General features: G+C 39.6%; 1 protein-coding gene and 1 long non-coding RNA gene across 7 annotated transcripts in view; both read right to left on the reverse strand.

Annotated features, from left to right (window-relative positions):
• The window catches only part of LOC127967992 (uncharacterized), a 28,894-nt gene extending 18,962 nt beyond the window's left edge, over positions 1 to 9,932 (reverse strand). The window contains exon 1 of the long non-coding RNA XR_008155867.1: positions 8,856 to 9,932. This is a non-coding gene — a long non-coding RNA (uncharacterized LOC127967992). The remainder of the gene's footprint in view (positions 1 to 8,855) is intronic.
• The window catches only part of LOC127967982 (band 4.1-like protein 1), a 363,306-nt gene that overhangs the window by 184,942 nt on the left and 162,756 nt on the right, over positions 1 to 15,608 (reverse strand). The window lies entirely within an intron of this gene.

Below are 15,608 nucleotides of genomic sequence, written 5' to 3' on the forward strand. Positions count from 1 at the left end.
GCCATGACGAAGTTCGATGTCTCGCCATGGGAATAAAAGATGTTATAACTCAGGCATAAAATGTCCGATCTTGCCCAAACTTCACATGTGTGATAAGAGTCCTGGCTTGAACACATCTGAAGGCCAATATTCCATTATAACGATAGCGCCACCTGCTGGCAACAGGAAGATTGGCACACATATGGAATAAACTTTGATATATTGCACTTATATTTATGAGTTTAAATGCATATTTCTCAACGTTCACCTTTTTACTAAAGCCACACGATGGTGGTGAGCCCGGGTGCGAGGGCCCGTTCATCGCTGCTTGCAGCTTTAATTCTTCTTCTTCTTCTTCTTCTTCTTCTTCTTCTCCCGAATGAATCGCATTTTTGAGGGCTTTAACATGCTCAAAAAGTCATGAAACTTTGCACACGCGTCAAACCTGGTGAAAATTTTCGTCTGATATAGGATTCAGAAGAGGGTGTGACAAAATGGCTCGACAGCGCCACCTATACCAAGAAAATCAACAGCCTTCCAGCTATGTTTCATGTACATGCACGAAAATTGGCACACATATGTAACACACCAATACCTACAAAAAAGACTCTTGGAGCGAAATTCTAAACCCAACAGGAAGTCGGTTATTTTTAATATTATGAGCATATTTTGTGTAATTTTGGTCATTTCCATGTGTTGTATTTTAACGAACTCCTCCTAGAGAGTTCTTCAAATCAACACCAAATTTGGTATGCCTAATCTAAAGGCCTTTGCGATGTTAAATTGCGAAGATCTTGAGTTTTCGTTGAAGGGCGTGTCCGTGGCGGCCTGGCGAATTTCGATGATTCGCCATGAAAAATGAAGTTGCTATAACTCACACATACAATGTCCAATCTGCCCCAAACTTCACATGTTTGATGAGACTCCGAACCTGAACAGATTGACATGCCCATATTCAGTTATAGTCATAGCGCCACCTATTGGCAACAGGAAGTGACATATTTTACGCTGCGACGAACTACTCCTAGGAATTTTATGACATCAATGTCTTTTTTGTGGTCAGTCTAATCTAAAGGCCTGTGCGATGTTCAGTTGTGAAGATCTTGAGTTTTCGTTAAAAGGCTTGTTCATGGCGCCGCGACGAAGTTAGATGTCTCGCCATGGGAATAAAAGATGTTATAACTCAGGCATAAAATGTCCGATCTTCCCCAAACTTCACATGTGTGATAAGAGTCCGGGCCTGAACAGATCTGCAGGCCAATATTCCACCGGGTGTGGCAGAATGGCTCTATAGCGCAACCTATACACTTTCAACGGAGTGCGCCTCGAGCTATGTTTCACGTACATGTACAAAAATTGGTACACACATGTAACACTCCAATACCTACAAAAAAGTCTCTTGGTACGAAATCCGGATCCCAACAGGAAGTCGGTTATTTTGAATTTTCCCTTCAAAATTGGTGTTGTTTTTGCCATTTTCAGGGGTTGTACTTTAACGAACTCCTCCTAGAGATTTATTCGGATCAACACCAAACTTGGTCAGTGTAATCTAAAGCCCTTTGCGATAATAAATTGCGAAGGACTTGAGGTTTCGTTAAAGGGCGTGTCCATGGCGGCCTGACAAATTTCGATGTTTCGCCATGAAAAAGGAAGTTGCTGTAACTCAGACATACAATGTCCAATCTGCCCCAAACTTCACATGTTGGATAAGACTCTTGACCTGAACAGATATACATGCCAATATTCAGTTATAGTCATAGCGCCACCTATTGGCAACAGGAAGTTACATATTTTACACTGCGACAAACTACTCCTAGAAATTTTATGACATCAATGTCTTTTTTGTGGTCAGTCTAATCTAAAGACCTGTGTGATGTTTAGTTGTGAAGATCTTGAGTTATTGTTAAAAGGTGTGTCCATGGCGCCGTGATGAAGTTCGATGTCTCGCCATGGGAATAAAAGATGTTATAACTCAGGCATAAAATGTCCGATCTTGCCCAAACTTCACTTGTGTGATAAGGGTCCTGGTCTGAACAGATCTGAAGGCCAATATTCCATCGAGTGTGGCAAAATGGCTCGATAGCGCCACCTATACACTTTCAACGGAGTGCGTATACACTTTAAACGGAGTGCACCTCGAGCTATGTTTCACGTACATGTACAAAAATCGGTACACACATGTAACACACCAATATCTACGAAAAAGTCTCTTGGTACGAAATCCGAATCCCAACAGGAAGTCAGTTATTTCGAATTTTCTCTGCAAAATTAGTGTTGTTTTGGCCATTTTGAGGGGTTGTACTTTAACGAACTCCTCCTAGATATTTATTCAGATCAACACCAAACTTGGTCAGTGTAATCTAAAGCCTTTTGCGATCTTAAATTGCGAAGATCTTGAGGTTTCGTTAAAGGGCGTGTCCATGGCGGCCTGACAAATTTCATTGTTTCGCCATGAAATAGGATGTTGTTGTAACTCAGGCATAAAATGTCCAATCCTCCCCAAACCTCACATGTTCGATAAAAGTCCTGCCCTGAACACATCTGAAGGCCAATATTCCATTATAATGATAGCGCCACCTGCTGGCAACAGGAAGATTGGCACATATATGGAATAAACATTGATATATTCTACTTATATTTATGAGTTTAAACGCATATTTCTCACCGTTCACCTATTAACTAAAGCCACTCGCTGCCGGTGAGCCGACCCTCTTGTATCTGCTTTGTTTATTAGGGCCCGAGCACCGAGGTGCGAGGACCCTCTTGTATCTGCTTTGTTTATTATTAGGGCCCGAGCACTGAGGTGCGAGGACCCTCTTGTATCTGCTTTGTTTATTAGGGCCCGAGCACTGAGGTGCGAGGACCCTCTTGTATCTGCTTTGTTTATTATTAGGGCCCGAGCACAGATGGTGTGAGGACCCTCTTGGAATTGCTCCGTTTATTAGGGCCCGAGCACCGATGGTGTGAGGACCCTATTGGAATTGCTCCATTTATTATTATTATTATTATTATTATTAGGGCCCGAGCACCGATGGTGTGAGGACCCTCTTGGAATTGCTCCGTTTATTATTATTATTATTATTATTAGGGCCCGAGCACCGATGGTGTGAGGACCCTATTGGAATTGCTCCGTTTATTATTATTATTATTCCGCTTCTCCAAAATGAATCGCATTTTTTAGGGCCTAAACATGCTCAAAAAGTCACCAAATTTTTCAATCGCCTCCGAACTGGCGAAAATTTACGTCTGATATGGGTTTCAGAAGTGGCCGTGGTAAAATGGCTCGACAGCGCCACCTATGCACGTTCAGCGGTGTGCGCCTCGAGTTACATTTCAAGTACATGTATGAAAATCGGTACACACATGTAACACATCAATACCTACAAAAAAGACTCTTGGAGCAAAATTCTAAACCCAACAGGAAGTCGGTTATTTTTAATATTATGAACAAATTTTGTGTCATTTTTGCCATTTCCATGCGTTGTATTTTAACGAACTCCTCCAAGAGATTTCTTCAAATCAACACCAAATTTGGTATGCCTAATCTGAAGGCCTTTGTGATGTTAAATTGCGAAGATTTTGAGTTTTCGTTGAAGGGCGTGTCCGTGGCGGCCTGGCGAATTTCGATGACTCGCCATGAAAAATGAAGTTGCTATAACTCAGACATACAATGTCCAATCTGCCCCAAACTTCACATGGTTGATAAGACTCTGGAACAGAATAGATTGACATGCCCATATGCAGTTATAGTCATAGCGCCACCTATTGGCAACAGGAAGTGTCATATTTTATGCTGCGAAGAACTACTCCTAGAAATTTTATGACATCAATGTCTTTTTTGTTGTCAGTCTAATCTAAAGGCCTGTGCGATGTTAAGTTGTGAAGATCTTGAGTTTTCGTTAAAAGGCGTGTCCATGGCGCCGTGACGAAGTTCGATGTCTCGCCATGGGAATAAAAGATGTTATAACTCAGGCATAAAATGTCCGATCTTCCCCAAACTGCACATGTGTGATAAGAGTCCTGGCCTGAACACATCTGAAGGCCAAAATTCCATCAGGTGTGGCAAAATGGCTCGATAGCGCCACCTATACACATTCAACGGAGTGCGCCTCGAGCTATGTTTCACGTACATGTACAAAAATCGGTATACACATGTAACACAGCAATACCTACAAAAAAGTCTCTTGGCACGAAATCCGAATCCCAACAGGAAGTCGGTTATTTAGAATTTTCTCTGCAAAATTGGCGTTGTTTTTGCCATTTTCAGGGGTTGTACTTTAACGAACTCCTCCTAGAGATTTATTCAGATCAACACCAAACTTGGTCAGTGTAATCTTAAGCCCTTTGCAATGTTAAATTGCGAAGATCTTTAGATTTCGTTAAAGGCCGTGTTCATGGCGGCCTGACAAATTTCAATGTTTCGCCATGAAATAGTATGTTGTTATAACTCAGGTATAAAATGTCCGATCTTGCCCAAACTTCACTTGTGTGATAAGGGTCCTGCCCTGAACACATCTGAAGGCCAATATTCCATTATAATGATAGCGCCACCTGCTGGCAACAGGAAGATTGGCACATATATGGAATAAACATTGATATATTCTACTTATATTTATGAGTTTAAACGCATATTTCTCACCGTTGACCTATTAACTAAAGCCACTCACTGCCGGTGAGCCCGGGTGCGAGGGCCCGTTCATCGCTGCTTGCAGCTTTAATTAGGGCTCAAGCCTGGAGGGCGAGAGCCCTATTGTTTTCCTTAGGATTATTTGTTATTATTATTATTATTATTATTTTTCTTCAAGGTTTCGGGGGCTTTTGGGGCCCTTAACATGCTCAAAAACTCTTGAAAATTGCCACACACCTTGGAACCTGCGGCCATTAGGACCGGGCAGAGTCTGATACACGGGCGTGGCACAGAGGCTCTACAGCGCCCCCTGTAGTACTGAGGGCCATATATCATGCATACTTGCACGTATACATATGAAACTTGGTACATATATATAACTCATCAAACCAAACAACTTTCACACTGCATGTCATAAGCTCCGCCCAACAGGAAGTTGGCTATTTAGGGTTTTATGAAAAACACATGCTCTGGAATTTGATATACTCCTCTGAGGAACTCCACCCGTTCACCACCAAACTCGGTGAACACGATCTCAAGACATTGGGGATGCTAAATTGCGAAGAGATTTTTGATATCTCGAACGGTTTGCCCGTGGCGAGGCGTTGAAATTATGGCGAGAAATGAGAAACAGGAAATGTCTAATAACATCCACATACATTTCCTGAATTTGATCAAACTTAATTGGTTTGTTCATTGTATGATACCGATCATATATATGTGACTATTAGGAGTCAAAGTTATAGCGCCACCAACTGGCAGCAGGAAGTGAATCATTTTCAAAACGCTTTGAATTCAGCATCTTATTTTTACTTGATTTGCTTCAAACTTCATCAGAATAATGACAAAACACGGCCGAAGAAAATCTGTTGTGGGGATATTTATATCTAATATAGTGTTGCTATGGCAACGTGTCAAACTTGAATGTTCTGTTCTGGTGATTTTTAGGCAGATAACTAGCTCAGATTTACATGAAACTCAAAACACATATCAGTATTAGTGATAGCTAGACAATGGCAAAAGCTTTTAAAAGGGCGTGAAGGAGGCACTCTATAGCGCCACCTTTTGTCAAAAGTGGGGGGGTTAGTTTTAGCTACAGACACCAAACTTGGTACATAAATTGTTCTTTTCAAGACGGACAACTTTCTAATTCACAGTCATCAGCTACGACCAACAGGAAGTCGGCTATTTTGATTTGAATGTGTATTTTTGAGATTTTACAGTTGTGAATTAATGCATACTCCTCACAGGGGAAGTACACTATACACACCAAACTTTGTCAACATGAAGAAAAAACATTGAGGAACTTAAATTGCGAACGGATTTTGGTTAGCTTGAACGGTTTTGTCGTGGTGATTTTTTGAAATGACAGTAAAAAGGGAAACATTAATTGTCTTGTATGTTTAAATTGCAGCTTCCAAACACTTCAAAGCATTTTTTCATACAAAGATCAAATCATTCTGAGGAAATATGCATAGTTTCACGACTTTACAACACTGTATGGATAACAGAAAATTAAAAAACTGTCAGACTTCTCAACTGACATGATCTCACTCTGGCCACTCTGTCTGTGTGAGGAAAGGGAGGGGGAGAGGGAGGGGGAGTGTGAGGGGGTTGGTGACTGTGAATGTTTGGTGACTGACAGTGTGTGTGGATTGTAGGGAGGGGCTGTCTGGCAGAGAGAGAGAGAGAGAGAGAGAGAGAGACCTAATCATCCCTTTAATAATCAGGAAAAAAAAAATCTGTATTTTAAATTGTTATTGTTTTTGTTGTTGCTAATGGTGGTGTTTTTTCCTTTCATTACAGGTTAAGAAATCTCTTAGGCCTTATCCTTTTCTGACAGTTTTAGGGATTTAAAAACATCCTAAGAATCCTTATTTGTGCTGCAAATAATAATTTCAAACTCATTTGATACTGACCTATGACAACCTGTGACGTGACATGACATTTATTAATCTCATGGATGTAACAGTAAAACTCTTCAACTGACAGATAAAGCTGCAATGCAAGCAAAACTATTTCACAAATGCTTATAGGTCATTAAAATCATTACAAAACACTAATAAATTATTTAAGGATTTGGTAACACTGTAAAATAATGTCTAATTTGTTAACATTAGTAAATGCATTGGTAACACTTTATAATAACTGCACTCATTAGCTAAGCATTAGTAAATAGTTCATGATTATAAAACCTTTTCCCTTAATAATAGTCATTATTAAGCAGTAATACATCTATAAATAAATTGTTCTTGGTTTAAAAGCACATATATTACAAAATAGATTAAAGTCTCAGTTGTCTTATAAAATAAATGAATAAACACAACCCAGCTTGATTCAGAATTCAGAAATATTTATTTCAAGATGCAATAAAAGGAAACTGTACACTTGAATAGCTTTTGAGCGATTCTTGAAGGATTAGCATCACCTTCTCTTGTACGATGGTTTGAGGAATATATCTTCCAGATAGTACTGCCGCTCCCTATATGCAGAGTATCCAGTCTTCGTAGGGCACCAACTCCCAGAGGGGGCACCATCCCAGTTGCTCAAAAAAAACAAAAAAAACATGCGCCATTCTCCAATATGTGCTCGCGACCGCTCACACCTCATGTTTGCGGCTGAATGTTCGTAATTGATGGATAGACATCTATGCCTGGGTATAGCAAATCAGCAATCTGGCACAGAGAAAAAAAACTAAAGAAAAAAAAAACAGGCATAAAGTTGTCTTGACATTGGACATTCGAGAGTCTCAAATTTAGGGCCGGTCTCTAAAGTTACATGTGATATTGTTATACACTTTTCTAACGTCAGTAGCATTTGAAGAGAATGACTTACAGTCATAAAAACAACTGTAATTGTTCATCTAGGTGACAGCTATAATGCACAATTAATTTGAATGTTTGATATTTATTACAACAAACTGTAAGTCATATGTAAATTATGCTACTTTTTCACATGGGCTCAAATGCAAATTTGAAGCTCAATAGCATTTGAGAAGAAAGACTTGCAGTCACAAAACAATTGTAATGTGTTCATATAGGTGTCAGCTACAATGCACACCTTATAATTTTTTTATAAATATAAAAATAAAGTATTACTAAAGTTATATATATATTGTTCTGTGTATGTGATTTCAAAGTCTAGATTGATCGGATTAACCCTTTAACTGCCGCATCCCTTAAAACTTGATTGTCAGAGGGTTACTGTAAATGCTTATGCCCGCTGGGCACAGTTTTCCCGATGCCACCGGGGTGGCGTTGCACTGATGGCTTGAGCCCGACATTGCTGCTTGCAGCTATATTTATTATTCTTCTTCTTCTTCTCTAAGATGAATCGCATTTTTGAGGGCCTAAACATGCTCGAAAAGTCATGAAACTTTGCACACACCTCAGAACTGGCGAAAATTTATGTCTGATATGGGTTTCAGAAGTGGGTGTGCCAAAATGGCTCAACAGCGCCACCTATACACGTTCAACGGTGTGCGCCTCGAGCTACGTTTCATGTACATGTATGAAAATCGGTATACACATGTAACTCTCCAATACCTACAAAAAAGTCTCTTGGAGAAAAATCCGAAACCCAACAGGAAGTCGGTTATTTCTAATATTATGAGCAAATTTTGTGTCATTTTTGTCATTTCCATGCGTTGTATTTTAACGAACTCCTCCTAGAGATTAATTCAGATCAACACCAAATTTGGTATGCCTAATCTAAAGGCCTTTGTGATGTTAAATTGCGAAGCTTTTGAGTTTTCGTTGAAGGGCCTGTGTGTGGCGGCCTGGCGAATTTCGATGATTCGCCATGAAACAGGAAGTTGCTATAACTCAGACATACAATGACCAATCTGCCCCAAACTTCACATGTTTGATGAGACTCCTGTCCTGAACAGTTTGACATGACCATATTCAGTTATAGTCATAGCGCCACCTATTGGCAACAAGAACTGACATATTTTACGCTGCGACAAACTACTCCTAGAAATTTTTGACATCAATGTCTTTTTTGTCGTCAGTCTAATCTAAAGGCCTGTACGATGTTAAATTGAGAAGATCTTGAGTTTTCGTTAAAGGGCGTGTCCATGGCGCCATGTCAAAGTTCGATGTCTCGCCATGGGAGTAGAAGTTGTTGTAACTTAGTCATAAAATATCAGATCTTGCCCAAACTTCAAATGTTTGATAAGAGTACTGACCTGAACACATCTGGAGGCTAATATTCTATTGGGTGTGGCAAAATGGCTCGATAGCGCCACCTATACATTTTCAATGGAGTGCGCCTCGAGCTACATGTCATATACATGTACGAAAATCGGTAAACATATGTAACACACCAATAGCTACAAAAAAGTCTCTTGGTACGAACCCCGAATCCCAACACGAAGTCGGTTATTTTTAATTTTCCCTGCAAAATTGGTGTTGTTTTTGTCATTTTCAGGGGTTGTATTTTAACGAACTCCTCCTAGAGATTTATTCAGATCAACACCAAACTTGGTCAGTGTAATCTAAAGCCCTTTGCCATGTTAAATTGCGAAGGAATTGAGGTTTCGTTAAAGGGCGTGTCCATGGCGGCCTGACAAATTTCGATGATTCGCCATGAAAAATGATGGTGCTATAACTCACACATACAATGTCCAATCCGCCCCAAACTTCACATTTTTGATAAGACTCTACACCTGAACAGATCTACATGCCAATATTCAGTTATAGTCATAGCGCCACCTATTGGCAACTGGAAGTGACATATTTTACTCTGTGACAAACTACTCCTAGAAATTTTATGACATCAATGTCTTTTTTGTGGTCAGTCTAATCTAAAGACCTGTGTGATGGTTACTTGTGAAGATCTTGAGTTCTTGTTAAAAGGCATGTCCATGTCGCCATGACGAAGTTCGATGTCTCGCCATGGGAATAAAAGATGTTATAACTCAGGCATAAAATGTCCGATCTTGCCCAAACTTCACATGTGTGATAAGGGTCCTGGCTTGAACACATCTGAAGGCCAATATTCCATTATAACGATAGCGCCACCTGCTGGCAACAGGAAGATTGGCACACATATGGAATAAACTTTGATATATTGCACTTATATTTATGAGTTTAAATGCATATTTCTCAACGTTCACCTTTTTACTAAAGCCACACGATGGCGGTGAGCCCGGGTGCGAGGGCCCGTTCATCGCTGCTTGCAGCTTTAATTATTAGGGGCCAAGCACCGAAGGTGCGTAGGACCCTCTTGTTTTTGTTGGCGTTCTTCTTCTTATTAGGGGCCAAGCACCGAAGGTGCGTAGGACCCTCTTGTTTTTGTTGGCGTTCTTATTATTATTATTAGGGGCCAAGCACCGAAGGTGCGAAGGCACCTATTGTGTTTGTTGGCGTTATTATTATTCTTCTTCTTCCGCCGCAAGTCTATGGCAGCCCATAGAACCGATTGCGGGAAAGTTGTATAATTTGGCACACTGATAGAGGACAGTCCCAACATTAACTATAGCAAATTTGAAGTCTCTATCTCCTACTCTCTAGTGCCACCACTTGTCCAAACTTTTAATGTTTGTATGCTAATAACTTTTGAACCGTAAGCCAGAAAATGGAAATTCTTTTTTCCTCTGAATCCTTGGCTCATGCCAAGTCGAATGAACCCCAAAATTCAAAAATCGCAAGGTTTAGTTTTTTCGCTATTTTCAATTATTTGAAAAACCTACTTTTTCGAACTCGTCCTAGACGGTTAGTCCGATTGCCACGAAAATTGGCTCAGATCATCTTCAGACCATGCTGGCAAAAAGTTATGGAATTCAAGTTGATTCGTCCAACTGTTGTCAAATGACATGTAAACAAATTTGACGAAAAGCACGCAAACATGCACGTGAGGCTATATCCCGGCAACGGTTTGTCATATTGAGACCAAACTTGGCGTGTGTTATAACAAGCATGAACTGAGACTACCTGCAGTGTTTCGACACAGCGCCACCTAGTGGTCAGGAGATATGAAAAATGAATATTTTGGCTTATAACTACTGAATGGTTTGGCCAAAAATCACACAACTGGTCTTTTTAGATTCAGTGAGTCATGTCGAGTCAAATGATATCCAATTTTCCTGTGTCGGCCATTTTAGGCGTCGGCCATATTGAATTATGATTTAAAATGCTGTATTTTTTTAACGCAGCATCGTATCGTTTCGCAAATAATTACAAAAATATTCGGCTCCATGCCCTGAAGGTACTCAAAAAGTTTGGTGGCAGCGCCACCTTGTGGCCAATAGTTATAATGAAATATCACATAAATGCTAATAACTTTTGAATAAATTAGTCTATTAAAATTAAAATGGTCTCGCTATATTCTGTGGGTCATGCCGAGAGCATTGATACCAATTATGTGAAAATTGGCCATACTTCCTGTCCGCCATTTTGCTTAATGTTGAAAACCTACTTTTTCGAACTCTTCCTAGACCGTTAGTCCAATTTTCACCAAATTTGACGTGAATCATCTTCAGACCATGCTGGCAAAAAGTTATGGATTTCGTGTCGATATACGAAACAGTTCTCATTTAGCGCATCAACGAATTTGCTGGAAGGGTGCCAAAATGCATTTGAGGCTGTATCTCTGCAACGCTTTGACATATTTGCACCAAATTTTGTATGTGTCATCGCCACCTCACACTGACCATGCCACAGAAATTTGGTGACAGCGCCACCTATTGGTCAAGAGTAATAAACCATTCATTAACCATGAATAATTACACTTGTAAAAATGCTAATAACTTTTTATTGCATTAGTCCATTCGAATGGAACTGGGCTCAAAATATTCCCTGGTTTATGCCGATAACATAGATACCAAATATACCATAGTAAGCTGAACTTCCGGTCCGCCATTTTGATTTATGTTGGAAACCTACTTTGTCGAACTCCTCATCAACCGTAGGTCCGATTTTCACCAAATTCGAATCAAATGATCTTCAGACTATGCTGACTCAAAGTTATGGCTTTTGAGTCGATAGACAAAACCGTTTTCGCATACCACATCGACGAATTTGAGGCACAATGAGAAAATGACACTTGAGGCTGTATCCCTGGAATGCTTTGGCATATTGACACCAAACTTTGTGTGTGTCATTGAAAAGTCACACAGAGTACACCAAATTGATTTTATAACAGTGCCACCTATTGGTCAAGCTTGATAAGCCAAGTAATCATGCTACTAGAGGTGGTATTATGATTTTTTTTTCCATTTCAATTACAATAATTCCAAAATTGCTGTTATTGCTCATTAATGAATTTGGTGTGATGCTTCATGCGATGCTTAGCTCCTACATTTGCCGTTGGAGTGCTTGGCCCCGTAATTGCTGCTTGCAGCTATATTTATTATTATTATTCTTCCGACTGGGCGTCTATGGCAGCCCATAGAACCGAATGCGGGAAAGTTGTAATGGTTTGACATTCTGATAGAGGACAGTGCCAACATTAAGTACACCAATTTTGGTGTGTCTAAGTCAATCCCTCTAGCGCCACCAACTGTCCAAAATTTCACTTTAATTTTGTTAATAACTTTTTAACCCTAAGGCCAATCAACGAAATTCTTTTTTCCTCTGATTTCTGAGCTCATGCCGATTCGATTGCACCCTACGAAGTCATTTCCGTCATAGAAATATGACCACCATTTTGAATTTCTTTAAAAATCTACTTTTTCGAACTCGTCCTAGACGGTTTGTCCGATTCACACGAAAATTAAACCATATCATCCTCAGGCAGTGCTGACCAAAAGTTATGCAAATCAAATTGATTCGTCAAACCGTTTTCGATAAACGCTCTAACAAATTTTATGTAGTGCTTACAAAAACAGTCGTAAGGCTGTATCTCGGCAACGACTTATCCTATTCAGACCAAACTTGGTACATGTCATAACAAGCATGACCTGAGGCAACATGCTGTGATTGGGCGAAGCGCCACCTACTGATCCGGAGATATGAAAAACTGCTATTTTTGCTTATAACTTCTGAACAGTTTGTCCAAAAATCATAACATTGGTCTTGTTAGATTCAGGGCAACATGCCGAGTCGACTGATATCCAATTTGACCATTTCGGCCATTTTGACTGTCGGCCATTTTGAATTTTGTGCTAAAATGCTGTATTTTCTGAACACATCAACGGATTGTTACGAAACATGGTATGGGTCATCAGCACAATGTCCTGAAGGAGTATGAGAAGTTTCGAAACAGCGCCACCTAGTGGTGATCTTCTATTTTTAAATGCTTATAACTTTGGGTGTGGTCGACGTATTTTCACCAGACTCATCAAATTGGACTCCTGAAACCTTACAGAGTCCTACAATACCAAACATGCTAGGTTTTGCCTTACGGTTTGTGTAGCGTTGTGATTTAGCGCTTAAAAAACATTTGGCTATATCTTCGAAACCGCTTGTCTGATCAAGACGAAACCACCGTCAGAAGTTCGGAAACATAGGTCGATAGCTATACGCCAATGCCCAAATGCAAAAATATTGATAGTAAGGGGTAGTAATATTCAATCAAAGTCAAGAGTCAGTCAATTTTTAAGTGTTTTTTCATGTAAATGTCTATAACTCTGAAGTGAATTGAGATATTTTCACCAAAATTGACACGCATATGTATGGGCTCACTCTGATGACACATAAAAGAAATGGTGGGACTGAGAAACTTGGTGGCGCTATAATAGATCAAAACATGAAATTCCCATTGACTTCAATACAGTTTTGTGAAATAAAAGGCTATACTAAACAAATGCATTGGTGTTATATTCCACAACTCAGAATGTGCCAACAACATCATCCCCTGAAGGTACTCAAAATATTTTGAAACAGAGCCACCTAGTGGTCAAAAGTTATAACTCAATTTACATAAAGGCTAATAACTTTTGAAAAGATCTGGCTATTGACATGACGCTGATCTTAATAGATTCCTTGGGTCAAGCCGAGAACATAGATATCAAGTTTTCCTTATTTGGCTGAACTTCCTGTCCGCCATTTTGATTAATGTTGAAAACCTACTTTTTCGAACTCCTCCTAGACCGTTAATCAGATTTTCACCAAATTGGACGTGGATCATCTTCAGACCATGCTGGCAAAATGTTATGGATTTCATGTCGATATACGAAACGGTTCTCATTTAGCGCATCAACAAATTTGCTGGAATGATGCCAACATTCATTTGAGGCTGTATCTCTGCAAAGCTTTGACATATTTGCACCAAACTTTGTATGTGTCATCGTCACCTCACACTGACCATTCCAAACTAATTTGGTAACAGCGCCACCTATTGGTTACATGTGATAAGCCAATAAATCCTATTACTAGTTGTTGTGTTCATTGTTTTTAAGCCATTTTGCCTAAAATAATCTTAAAACTGTCTTAATTACTCATTCCTGCCATTCGTCTGAAGCTTGCTTCTGTAGTGCTTGGCCCCGTTATTGCTGCTTGCAGCTATATTTATTATTATTATTCTTCCGACTGGGCGTCTATGGCAGCCCATAGAACCGAATGCGGGAAAGTTGTAATGGTTTGACATTCTGATAGAGGACAGTGCCAACATTAAGTACACCAATTTTGGTGTGTCTAAGTCAATCCCTCTAGCGCCACCAACTGTCCAAAATTTCACTTTAATTTTGTTAATAACTTTTTAACCCTAAGGCCAATCAACGAAATTCTTTTTTCCTCTAATTTCTGAGCTCATGCCGATTCGATTGCACCCTACGAAGTCATTTCCGTCATAGAAATATGACCGCCATTTTGAATTTCTTTAAAAACCTACTTTTTCGAACTCGTCCTAGACGGTTTGTCCGATTCACACGAAAATTGAACCATATCATCCTCAGGCAGTGCTGACCAAAAGTTATGCAAATCAAATTGATTCGTCAAATTGTTTTTGATAAACGCTCTAACAAATTTTATGTAGTGCTTACAAAAACAGTCGTAAGGCTGTATCTCGGCAACGACTTATCCTATTCAGACCAAACTCGGTACATGTCATAACAAGCATGACCTGAGGCAACATGCTGTGATTGGGCGCAGCGCCACCTACTGATCCGGAGATATGAAAAACTGCTATTTTTGCTTATAACTTCTGAACAGTTTGTCCAAAAATCATAACATTGGTCTTGTTAGATTCAGGGCAACATGCCGAGTCGACTGATATCCAATTTGACCATTTTGGCCATTTTGACTGTCGGCCATTTTGAATTTTGTGCTAAAATGCTGTATTTTAAGAACGCATCAGCAGATTGTTACGAAACTTGGTATGGTTCATCAGCACAATGTCCTGAAGGAGCGTGAGAAGTTTCAAAACAGCGCCACCTAGTGGTGATCTTCTTTTTTTAAATGCTTATAACTTTGGGTGTGGTTGACTTATTTTCACGAGACTCATCAAATTGGACTCCTGAAACCTTACCGAGTCCTATGATACCAAACATGCTAGGTTTTGCCTTTCGGTTTGTGTAGCGTTGTGATTTAGCGCTTAAAAAACATTTGGCTATATCTTCGAAACCGCTTGTCTGATCGAGACGAAACCACCGTCAGAAGTTCGGAAACATAGGTCGATAGCTAAACGCCAATGCCCAAATGCCAAAATATTGATAGTAAGGGGTAGTAATATTCAATCAAAGTCAAGAGTCAGTCATTTTTACGTGCTTTTTCATATAAATGTCTATAACTCTGAAGTGAATTGAGATATTTTCACCAAAATTGACACACATATGTATGGGCTCACTCTGAGCACACATAAAAAAAATGGTGGGACTGAGCCTCTTGGTGGCGCTATAATAGAACAAAACATGAAATTCTCATTGACTTCAATACAGTTTTGTGAAATAAAATGCTATACTAAACAAACGCATTGGTGTAATATTACGAAACTCAGAATGTGCCAACAACACCATCCCCTGAAGGTATTCAAAATATTTTGAAACAGCGCCACCTAGTGGTCAAAAGTTATAACTCAATTTACGTAAAGGCTAATAACTTTTGAATAAATCTGGCTATTG

Source organism: Carassius gibelio, chromosome B11, assembly GCF_023724105.1.
Source record: "Carassius gibelio isolate Cgi1373 ecotype wild population from Czech Republic chromosome B11, carGib1.2-hapl.c, whole genome shotgun sequence".
In the NCBI taxonomy this organism is placed as follows: Eukaryota; Metazoa; Chordata; class Actinopteri; order Cypriniformes; family Cyprinidae; genus Carassius; species Carassius gibelio.